Raw genomic sequence first — 10,959 nt, 5'->3', positions numbered from 1 at the left:
AGGGGTCGCATATGCCAGTCTATACCATACTCTTTTCGTCCTGGCCATCACCATCGACAACACCGTGGTAAGGCCAACCACAACTGCCAGAAACCTGGGTGTGATCCTAGACAACCAACCGTCGTTCTCAGCGAACGTCGCAGCAGTCACCCGTTCCCGCAGCTTCCTCCTTCACAACATCAGGAAGATTCGCAGATTCCTCACGGAGGATACGGTGCAGATACTCTGGTCATCTCTCGTCTGGACTACTGCAACTCCCTTCTTGCCGGTGCCCCACCGGTGACCATCAGGCCTCTGGAGCTTATTCAGAAAGTGGCAGCCCGCCTGGTGGTCAACTGTCCCAAATTCTCCCATACAACTCCACTTCTTATGTCCCTTCATTGGCTCCCGGTAGCCGTCTACATCAAGTTCAATACCCTGGTGCTCGCCTACCAGGCAGTGAATGGGACAGCCCCGTCTTATCTTCAGGATATGGTCAAGCCACATGTCCCTACCCGTCCCCTCCGATCTGCCACCTCTCGGCGACCGTCCACCCCATCGCTCCGAGCCCCCGGCTGCCTATCGAACCGGTCTCGGCACTTCTCGGTCTCGGCTCCTCAGTGGTGGAACGAACCCCCGGAAAAGGTCAAAACAGCGTGGGTCGCTGCCCATCTTCCGCCGTGAGCTGAAAACGTACCTCTTCACCAAGCACTACCCCACTAATCTCACTCAGCCCCCCCAAAAAAAACACAAAGAAATGAATGTATGTATGTACATGATTTTGAGATGGCTATTTGGTAGAATGGTGACTTCTGAATAACGACTACTGGTACTTTGGATTTTCGGTTATTGAATTGCAATTTTTGTAAGTCGCTTTGGATAAAAGCGTCTACTAAATGACTGTAATGTAATGTAATGTTATCAGGGCACGATAAAGCAAATGCTTTATAATACATACATATGAATATTTTATAAAAATAAACGTCTGACTTCAGAGAGATTTATATGCGTGTATATGAAAGTTTCTTGTTTGGTCATAATGCACTATTGGTTTGCAGTGTGTGTTTCTGTCAGTCAATCCCTTCACATTCAGATGAAAAAAACCTCAAATAACCAGCTCACTACCAGCACTAATAACAGTCAAGCACAAATTCCATCTACTATGTGTTACCGTGCTCCTTTGTGTGAGTGGCACCGCAGAGACAGAGGAGGTGGATAGGCAGTTGGGGGTCACAAGGCCCCAAATATCCACTGAAATTTCATGAAAATGAAAACTGTTGAAAGCACTCAAAAAGGCCGTCCTCATGCATCCTTCGCTGGTCCGATTCCCTTCACTGGCACTGACTCAGACTTAGATTGCCCGTAATATTTTTCCTCGGCCGAATAGAACTCCAGATTTCGGAGGCAGCGGCTTGATGATCGCTGACATTGAGCGAAGCCTGCACAGTGACCCATGTGACCCAGAGCCTTAAATCTCCAAATGAAAAAAAAAAAAAGGAGACAAAAAAAAAAAAAAAAAAAGAAGAGGAGGAGCAGTTTATGATATCACACTCCAGTGAGCACTGGAGAAGAGAAAAATAAGTATCAATTTTATGAGGGGCCCTAAATCAGGATGGGTTTGCAGAGACGACTTTATCGTTCAATCTGGCCGCCTGCTTCGGAGGTGTTAGTGAGGTTAGACAAGCGAGAGACGAGGACGCCCGCCTCACCATAACAATAATCATCTAGCTAAGCCCGCGGCTCACGACCTGTAAATTGATTAACGAGAGGACGGCGACTGAAAGATTCTCCGTAAGGTTCACCGAGGGGCGGTGCGATGAATTTGCGGGCCTTCATTAGACGAACCGTCTGTCCATAGGAGCCTAATCCGGAGCGGAGATTATGAGAGGGTGTGAGGGGGTAATGGGAAAACTCCAAACTCATTGGCAATGTTTATATGAGCTGTCTTCCATGAAGACAAGGGCCATGGCCCGCATTGTCCCAAGATGAATAAAAAAATCATCTTCTCTGTCTGTTTCATTACAGAGAATCATTTCACCCGAATCAGAGCAGATAAATCATTTACCGAAAACCGAGGGAGGGGTGTGTTGGGAAGAGACAGACTGGAAGCACTTTGGTGAATGTTTCAGGCCCATCTGTATGCCTGCCTTTGTGCATTTGTTTTTGTGTGTAGGTTTGTTAAACCAACCGTGTCTGAGCATGTGTCTGTGTGACTGTCAACTTTTAACTCAACAGAAGGCTTCAAGAAGTGGGTATCTGGCGGCTCTGCCTGAGGAAATGTGATTAAAATGCTGAATCAGACTTTCTTCTCAAACATCGCAGTAGAATCATGCAACTTTAACGCTGACCTGTTGACACACACATGACTCTATCTAAAATTAATCAGCCCTTCCAGGAAATTCCTGGATGAGTATGTATTGAGGAACAATACTGCCAAGGAAACTCCTCGGCAGTATTGAATAGTTTTTGCAATTTTGCTAGAGTTAAACAACATGATACATCTAAAAAAAATCCCCCCAAATTAGAATATTGTGATAAAGTTCTTTATCTTCTGTAATTCAACTAGAAAAACAAAAATTACTTTTTCATGATATTCTAATATATTAAGAGTTTTATTTTAGAGTTTTAAGATGTAAGCCATAATCAGCAATATTAAAATAATAAAAGGCTTGCAATATTTCAGTTGATTTGTCATGAATCCAGAATGTATGACATTTTGTAATTGCACTACAGAAGATACAGAACTCCATCACAATATTCTAATTTTCTGAGACAGTCCTGTATTACAGAAGGATGATGGATGTGCAATATTTAAAAATGATTTCTCCTTTTTTTTTTTTTTTTTTATTTCAGAGTGACAAAGAAACACTAAGCTATGTTTTTCTGTCAAATTATATGAATTTGTTTCAAAAAGGTATATATTTCAGACCTGTGCATCTGACCAGATCAGAACTGGGCTAAAGCAAAACAAACAAGAAGCACCTACAAATGTTTTTTAAGGTACACTAACCACACACACACACACACACACACACACACACACACACATGCATCTTCATTCAGAGATGTCCACTATTCATGCTCATCTGACTTTGTAACATATTTTCTCATAATTAAAAACATGAATCATAAAAAAAATATGAATTAATGAATAATGAAGATCATACTAATAATGATTAAAATCCTGATGCATGATCTAAAGTGTCGGGCAGGATCACACCTGATTAGCTGTCATGAATATTCAGTTTATCAGATGGGATTTACAAGTTGTGTCCAGGAAAAAAATAGTGCGCAAGAAAAAAAAAAAAAAAAAAAATTGTATCATTTGCATTTTGATGGTGTGTAACTGGAGTAAACGTTACCTCTTTGAGCATCCGTCTCAGTCGGACCAAATCACTTGTGCCTCCCTTATGTTAATTGCATCATCAAAACAACACTGCACCCAGTCAGCGACGCTACCGGTGGCCCTTCCTCTTAAAGGACAGAATAATTGACTGGCTTATCTGTGTTCTTCTGAATTCACCCTTCAATATAGCAAAAGGCTCGACACAATGTAAATCCGATGTGCTGTGGGCTTTGAACGTTACCACATCACAGAATAAAAATGTAGCCCTATTGTTAAAAGGGTTTTGTAGACTTTACATTTCAGTTAAAACTGATTGAATTTAGAAGAGCTCCTTGTTGAGCCGCATTTTGCAATAAACTGCCCCAACGCATTTTGTAATAAATTTTGCCGCATTATGCAGTAAATTATTACATATTGAGAAGATTATTACAAGATGCACTTGCAACTTTTTTATTCTCTAGGAAATGTAATACCATGGTGTATAATGTAATAACAATTCGAAGGCATAGTTTATTTGTTTGTTAATTGTATTTTATTTTACTTTAAAGTATTTGTAAAAGCTAGGCCTATTATTAGTATCACTGTATTAGCCTAGTAGCAGTACTTAGCGATTACTATCAGTACACTATTCAAAGGTTGCAATAACAGAGAATATTCTATAAATTCCATGTTATTACATTTCCTAGAGAATAAAAAAGTTGCAAGTACATTTTTTAATAATCTTCTCAGAATGTAATAACTTATTACATAATGCGGCAAAATTTATTACAAAATGCGTTGGGGCAGTTTATTACAAAATGCAGCAGTTTATTACAAAATGCGGCTTTACTACAAAATGAAGCGAAAAAGTTATTACATTTTGGACGTTTATAACAATATGCACTGTTATTACAAAATGCGTCTCAACATCCTGCCTCAAAGAGCAAACGTTTTGAACTTGTGCCAGCGTATTTCACCTTCCTAAAGACAGACCACTTCTCACCATGGCTGACGGCACTAGTTCACAGCTTACAAATGCAACTAGTATCACCACAATTATTCTCGAATTCATGTGTGTAGTAGTCATTATAATCCAGACCAATTTAGAAAGACTTTTTTAGAGGTTGACATTTTTTTGGATGTCTACAGGCCTTGTGATTAAGAGTCAACAAAAGTTGCTTTGTTGCTTGTTAGGTGTGCTCAATCCAAGCTCCAGTTTAATATTTTTCCCGTGTAGCTGGAATGTATTTGAGGTTAAAGCGACACACCTCATCACACTAAGTACATAAGTTTATCTTCTCAAATCAGCTCTAAAATAGATTTAAGTCATTAGAGAAGGTTGGGGGAAGACAGGCCAAGGTGGGACAGGATTAGTTCCTGCTTTTCTTCATTGCTCATCATCTGATTCAATCCTTCAAATGATCGTTTAACACTGCCTAAATAATTGAAAAAGCCTCCATTTTATCCTTTAGTCAGTTTTGCTTCTATCAAAGTACATTTTTATCTGACAATGTATTTTTTTGGCTTTGCTTTCCATTTCATTTACAAAGGCTGTGATTCCTCAAAAATATATTTCTGCAGGGTATAGCTGTTCAAAAAGTATCATTCGTACAGCACAAACACTTTTCGTGCGAATAATGAAATACGACAGTATTTATAATGTGTCCGTCAATTCCGAACTGTCACAGAAGGCGTCTGCCAGAACATTCTTTTGCACAGACTTTCCTTGCAATCAACTGTTCATGGCTGTGTTTCCTGAGTCTGGGGCTTTTCCTGTTTCGGCTTAGTACAGTGTCATGGGACTAGATGTACAACATTGTAATCAGCCTGCCCCAAGGCTCTGCTACTGACAGATTTATAGTCACCTGGTATATTGCCCATAATACTCATCAGTGATACACAACAAATGGGTCAACTTCTTCACAAATGCTGTAATGTAAAGCCAGACGATCGCTGACAAAGACACTCGTATATCCCAGATGGATTTCCACGATTGCGAAATTGTCCCTTCCCGCCATTATCAGTTGGATAACAGGTAGGTTTGTAGCAAATGATTCCTCTTCTGAACAACTACGTTTGCTGAAATCACTGTTATCGTGACATTTTCACGTTCAGTCACTCGATTGTTCAATGTGGCTGTGTTTGCAACTTCTTTTACTTTACTTGCTTTACTGTATTTACGACAATCCTACCACCCCAGTGCTTTTGAATTCACGATCACCATCCATTTTTTGACCAACCTCAGTATTACGATATGAAAAAGACGTATTTTACCTCCATGAAGCCTTTCAAGAGATGAATATCATTAAGGCGTCCATCACAGGGGCGATGTCACTGAAAAGCACATCCACAAAAAGATCATCAAAGCTAGAATGGGTTTGAACAGAAGAATGGCCACATTTGTCCAAGATTTGGATAGAGGCAGTGTATAAAGTTTTATGACCCTGGCATATTTCTTGGGATTGGAGTTCATTTCAGCATTGCATTAACTGATTTTACCATGGCCTTACACGGTCCCTCGAGGCTGAAATTCATAGTGGGTTCACTTCAAAGTTGTTCTAGATTTCTCAGTATGATTTCATCCCCAATGGCTCCCAAAGTAGATTTAAGCCTCTACCAAAAAAGATTGTCAGTATGGAAACAGAAAAATTTGTGGGGAAGTTGCCATCTTTTACCTTGACGGATTTCATGTTTTTTTTTGATGTGGTAATTTTTTAAATTCATGATGTAGTATGATACATGCACACGTATTAACAATAGAGGGTAATTTTTCATTTCATTGATTTCCTCTGCTGAAGGGAGAGAGGTAATTCCAGAGTTGTAAGAAGTGTGTGCTTTTAAAGTGAATTTATATGTGTATGATTAGTAATATAGTAGGTTGGTGTGTGACAATCTGTATTTACAAGAAGGATATTTGAAAGTCTATGATTTATGTTTTTACATATTTTTTAGAAAGAGAAATCAATTCTTTTGATGGATATCATTCAGCTTGAGGGTGATGGATAAGACCTTGGTAACTGCAATCCAAAGAGGAAGCATAATTGTGAAAATACAGAATCTGAAGTGAAAAAAAGGCAGCATGACAAAATCAGGAGTAAAAACGATATATTCTATAAATAATATTTACAAAGTTAATCTGCTGATCTCATTAAATGACGAAAAGCATACTGTATGTGTGCATGTGACAAAACAATATATTGTTGGTGGTACAGTTTTGTTAAACCATAAACTATCTGGATAGGAAATAACTCATATCTAGATATTCTATAATCCCAATTTTTGAATTGTAGCAGAGAAAAAAAAATTCTAAAAGGACTGGTCACCAGTAAACTAAAGTATATCAATGCTTTTCTCAGGTACTGCACATATTTCCCATTTGTAATTTCACTCACTATTACCAGATTGCACATTAGCTTTTGGGGAAAAAAAAAGCTTACTCAATCATTATATCATTTTCATTCTCATGCGAGTTTTAGAGGTCTTTGGCGCCTCTGACTTTTTCTATCATTGCATGACTTCTGAAACTCAAACATCCATCAAGAGAGGAACATGTGAAGTAGATTTGTCAGATAATATTTGTGTTTCAGAGCTGATGTCTGAGTGCACTTCAGTGTTACAGCAAGTGATGACTGGATGAAGGTATAAGCTATTTGTGAGGGTTTTCATTGTACTTTCAAATATTAAGAGCATGCAATCAGCCTACAATAAAAAAAAAACACACATTTTAGCTCACATAAATTATGCAGTTGGATAGATGAATGTTTGAGGATAAAATTGCACTCTGACTTATTCTGATATGCATGTTATCATGAGGCCCTTGCCATTATTGTTAACAAGAAAACAAGACAGCCGTTGCCGAAAACGATAGTCCACAACCAGGCAATGACGACAAAGCAGGGCTATAAGTGTTAGACAATTTTCTATTACTATCCTATTCTCTGAAGAGTCCCTGTATTTTTCCACTTCTCTCTAGGACAGTTTCCCAACGATGCTCTCACTCATTAAATCATGCGTGCAACAGATTTGGAGATAGGAACCTCCTTACATACACGGTCCTGACGATATGTAAATTACTAGTATTTAATTGAAGTGTATTTTACTTGTGTTAATTCCTTTTTTTAATTTGAATTCTAAATTGGAAGATTGTTGTGATCTTGAAATATAAAAATAAAATTATATTTTTATTTTTCAATGCTCAAAATAAACGTCACACTCGCGGAAGCCGGTATAGCCCCCATTTGCAGATGCTGTGTGCAGAAGTTCAGGTGCAGAAGTCCCCTAAACCAGGTAAAATAAATATTGATGAAGATATTTTACAAATAATTATTTTTCATTGTTTACTGACACAGTGATTTTTTCCCCAATTTATTTTTAAAAATCAGGTCAAGGCTCAGCCTCGCGCTCTGAAAGCCCAAAGCTCAAAATGTTCAAAATGTGTTCATTACATAAATAAAATTTAATTTTCTCTGTAGTACCTTGTAAATTTCAGAAGCAACACACTACACACTTGTTTATACCAGGTGTAAAGGTAATAAAAAGCAATATATACATTGGTATCTTTATTTTAGACGTCAAAAAGTATTCGGGGCTCCCAATGTTTTCTATTCCATGGAAACCGGGTCCAAATGGCTATTTGGGTGTTAAAGTTTGCCGACCCCTGGGCTAGGAGATCCGGACCCTGGCCTTGGACCAAGAGGACAAAATTAAATGGACCCCATCACCATCCGCCAATATTATTCAATGTGTACATCCATGTATTTGTTAACAGATGACCGGAAAAGTGGATGGAACCATGACTTGAACATAAATTCCAGTTTTCAAACTAAATTCTACCCTTTTTCTTTTGATGGAGAAAAAAAAAACACAAGACACAAACAATTCAGCACTTCAAAAAAAACAGCAAGGTAATCTACAGATTCCACACACCTAATATCAAGACATATACAGACGAAAAGGTTTTTGTTGCTGATTCAGATTAACCAATATTCAAGATGAAATATATTTTAGTATTTTATATCAATCATCGACTCAAATCCACATCCACACATAGTTGTGCAGTAATTTGGACAAGAAAACATAATGCTGAATAGGCCATTTTTGGATCAAGTTAACAAAACAAACATTATAAACAGTGAACAATTTGCGTTACTTCTTTTTTAAGATGTCTAATATAGTTATCACAAAAAATTGCAAGACAACAACAACCCTGCATTTACAGGCACTTTGAAAGCCTCTTAACACGGAGAAATATACTTTCTCTCAGTTTCACGCAGCTTGAAACTGACTGCTGTGTTGGACTCTTTCATGAAACAGCATTTTACTCAATTTGCACAGGGGGCCTACAACCAAGCACATCATTTTATAGGAAAAAGCTACATTTGTGAGAGAAGATGTTGAGATCAGCACCAAGATCATTAAGTACTCACTCTCCATTACGAATTCTCTTTTGCTTTTTGGGTGAAAACTCACATTCCATAAATATTAGCTACTCAGCCTTTCAAAGCCATGCCAACTGAGGCCATAGAGGGAAGAAAAGGTTGTCACAGTTTTTGAAAAAAACATCTCCAGGGGCTAAAATACCCTCAGGCAGCAAACTGAAAATCCCTAATTTAATCTTTTACCTACAGACATATTTTCTTTGATTCACTGTCCTTCCCTGCAGAGTAAAAGACATGGTTTTGGTTTGAAAAGAAACAGAAACAACAGGGCCAGCTTAGTTCACACAGGTTTCTTTATTAAAGCATCCCTGGGGAAGTTCTGCAGCACTGTAACAGTTGATTCCTTGTGACACTGAGCCACTGGAGCAAAAGAAGCAAGGAGGGTGGCTGAAGAGGGGCATGATACTTTTTTTTTTTTTTTCTTAAGAATAGTTCCCTCCTAGACCACCTACACATGCCAGTGAAATGTTCCAACAGTCATAAAACACACTAATCCTTAAAGATCAATTTCTGCTTCCTCCCAGGATGGTGACATTAGACAGATCTTATTTGTTTTTCCACATCAAAAATGTGAATTTATTAGCGGTGAATGACTTAATATATGAAAGAACTCTCTCAAGCATATGTCTGCTCTGACATTTCTGATGTAAAAGCTATTTTTGAATATTAGCATTTGATATTTCACAGGACCAAAACAAAATGGGCATTAAAAATTAATCCTCTAAAAAACCTCATGGCCTCCTCCTTTATAACACAATGGCAGACATAATCACATAAACACATCAAACGCAACTGTTCTCACAATTTCTCAGGTCTCAATGTAGATGTTGCTGAAGACAGATATATACATATATATATATATATATATATATATATGATATATATATATTCAGATATACATACATATACAGGACTGTCTCAGAAAATTAGAATATTGTGATACAGTTCTTTATCTTCTGTAATGCAATTAAACAAACAAAAAATACTTTTTCATGATATTCTAATATTTTGAGATAGGATTTCTGAGTTTTCTTAAGATGTGAGCCACAATCAGCAATATCAAAATGATAAAAGGCTTGCAATATTTTAGTTGATTTGTAATGAATCCAGAATGTATGACATGTTTGTTTTAGTAAATGCATTACAGAAGATGAAGAGCTTTATCACAATAGTCTAATTATATATATATATATATATATATATATATATATACATATATATATATATACACACACACACACACATATATGTATACACACATTTATACATGTATATGCATATACATACATATGTGTGCGTGTATATAATAATATATAGTAGTATATACCAGTAATAATAATTTATCCTTAGTAATCACCGTGGGGAAATTCATTCTCTGCAATTAACCTATCATGGATGAGCCATGAGCAGTAGTCTGCCGTCAACCAGCACCAGGGGAACAGTTAGAGGTTCAGCGTCTTGCTCAACAGCACTTTGACACACTAGGAGGAACCAGGAATTGAAGATTGCTCGACCTCCTGCGCCACGCCGCCCCAAAAAATTATGCAGTTGAGATTCCCACATTTGGGGAATTCTCAAGGATCAGCACAGAGCCTCACCTGAGGTGAACCACCGTCTTGATCATGGTATCTCCCCCTGCCAGATAAGTATGTATGTCACAAGGCTTTCCTTCCAGATGTCGTCACTTTATTCTCTTTAATCCCTTGCCTAATCACCGGACCGCATCCGCTTTGACAGGCCTGCCATTCAGTGATCAGCAAAAGGCCAATGAGTGACGGGTCGAAAGCCTATAGTTTTTATGCTGGGGTCCCTCCAATATACAGGACTGTCTCAGAAAATTAGAATATTGTGATAAAGTTCTTTATCTTCTGTAATTCAATTAAAAAAACAAAAATTACTTTTCCATGATATTCTAATACTTTTAGATAGGATTTTTGAGTTTTCTTAAGATGTAAGCCATAATCAGCTATATTAAAATAATAAAAAGGCTTGCAATATTTCAGTTGATTTGTAATGAATCCAGAATGTTTGACATTTTTGTTTTTGTTATTGCATTACAGAAGATAAAGAACTTTATCACAATATTCACAATATTATATTTTATGAGACAGTCCTGTTTTTTTATATATATATATATATATATATATATATATATATATATGTGTGTGTGTGTGTGTGTGTGTGTGTGTGTGTGTATACAGTACATACATACATACA

The 10,959-nt window shown here is 37.5% G+C and overlaps 1 pseudogene; it reads right to left on the bottom strand.

Annotated features, from left to right (window-relative positions):
• Window positions 1-10,258: 10,258 nt before the first annotated feature.
• LOC147234189 (U1 spliceosomal RNA) lies at window positions 10,259-10,392 on the bottom strand (annotated as a pseudogene).
• Between the last annotated feature and the right edge of the window lie 567 nt (window positions 10,393-10,959).

Source organism: Fistularia commersonii, chromosome 5, assembly GCF_037954325.1.
Source record: "Fistularia commersonii isolate RoL2024-O1a breed Wild chromosome 5, RoL_Fcom_v1.0, whole genome shotgun sequence".
NCBI lineage: Eukaryota > Metazoa > Chordata > Actinopteri > Syngnathiformes > Fistulariidae > Fistularia > Fistularia commersonii.
This window is presented reverse-complemented; position numbering and strand designations above follow the sequence as displayed.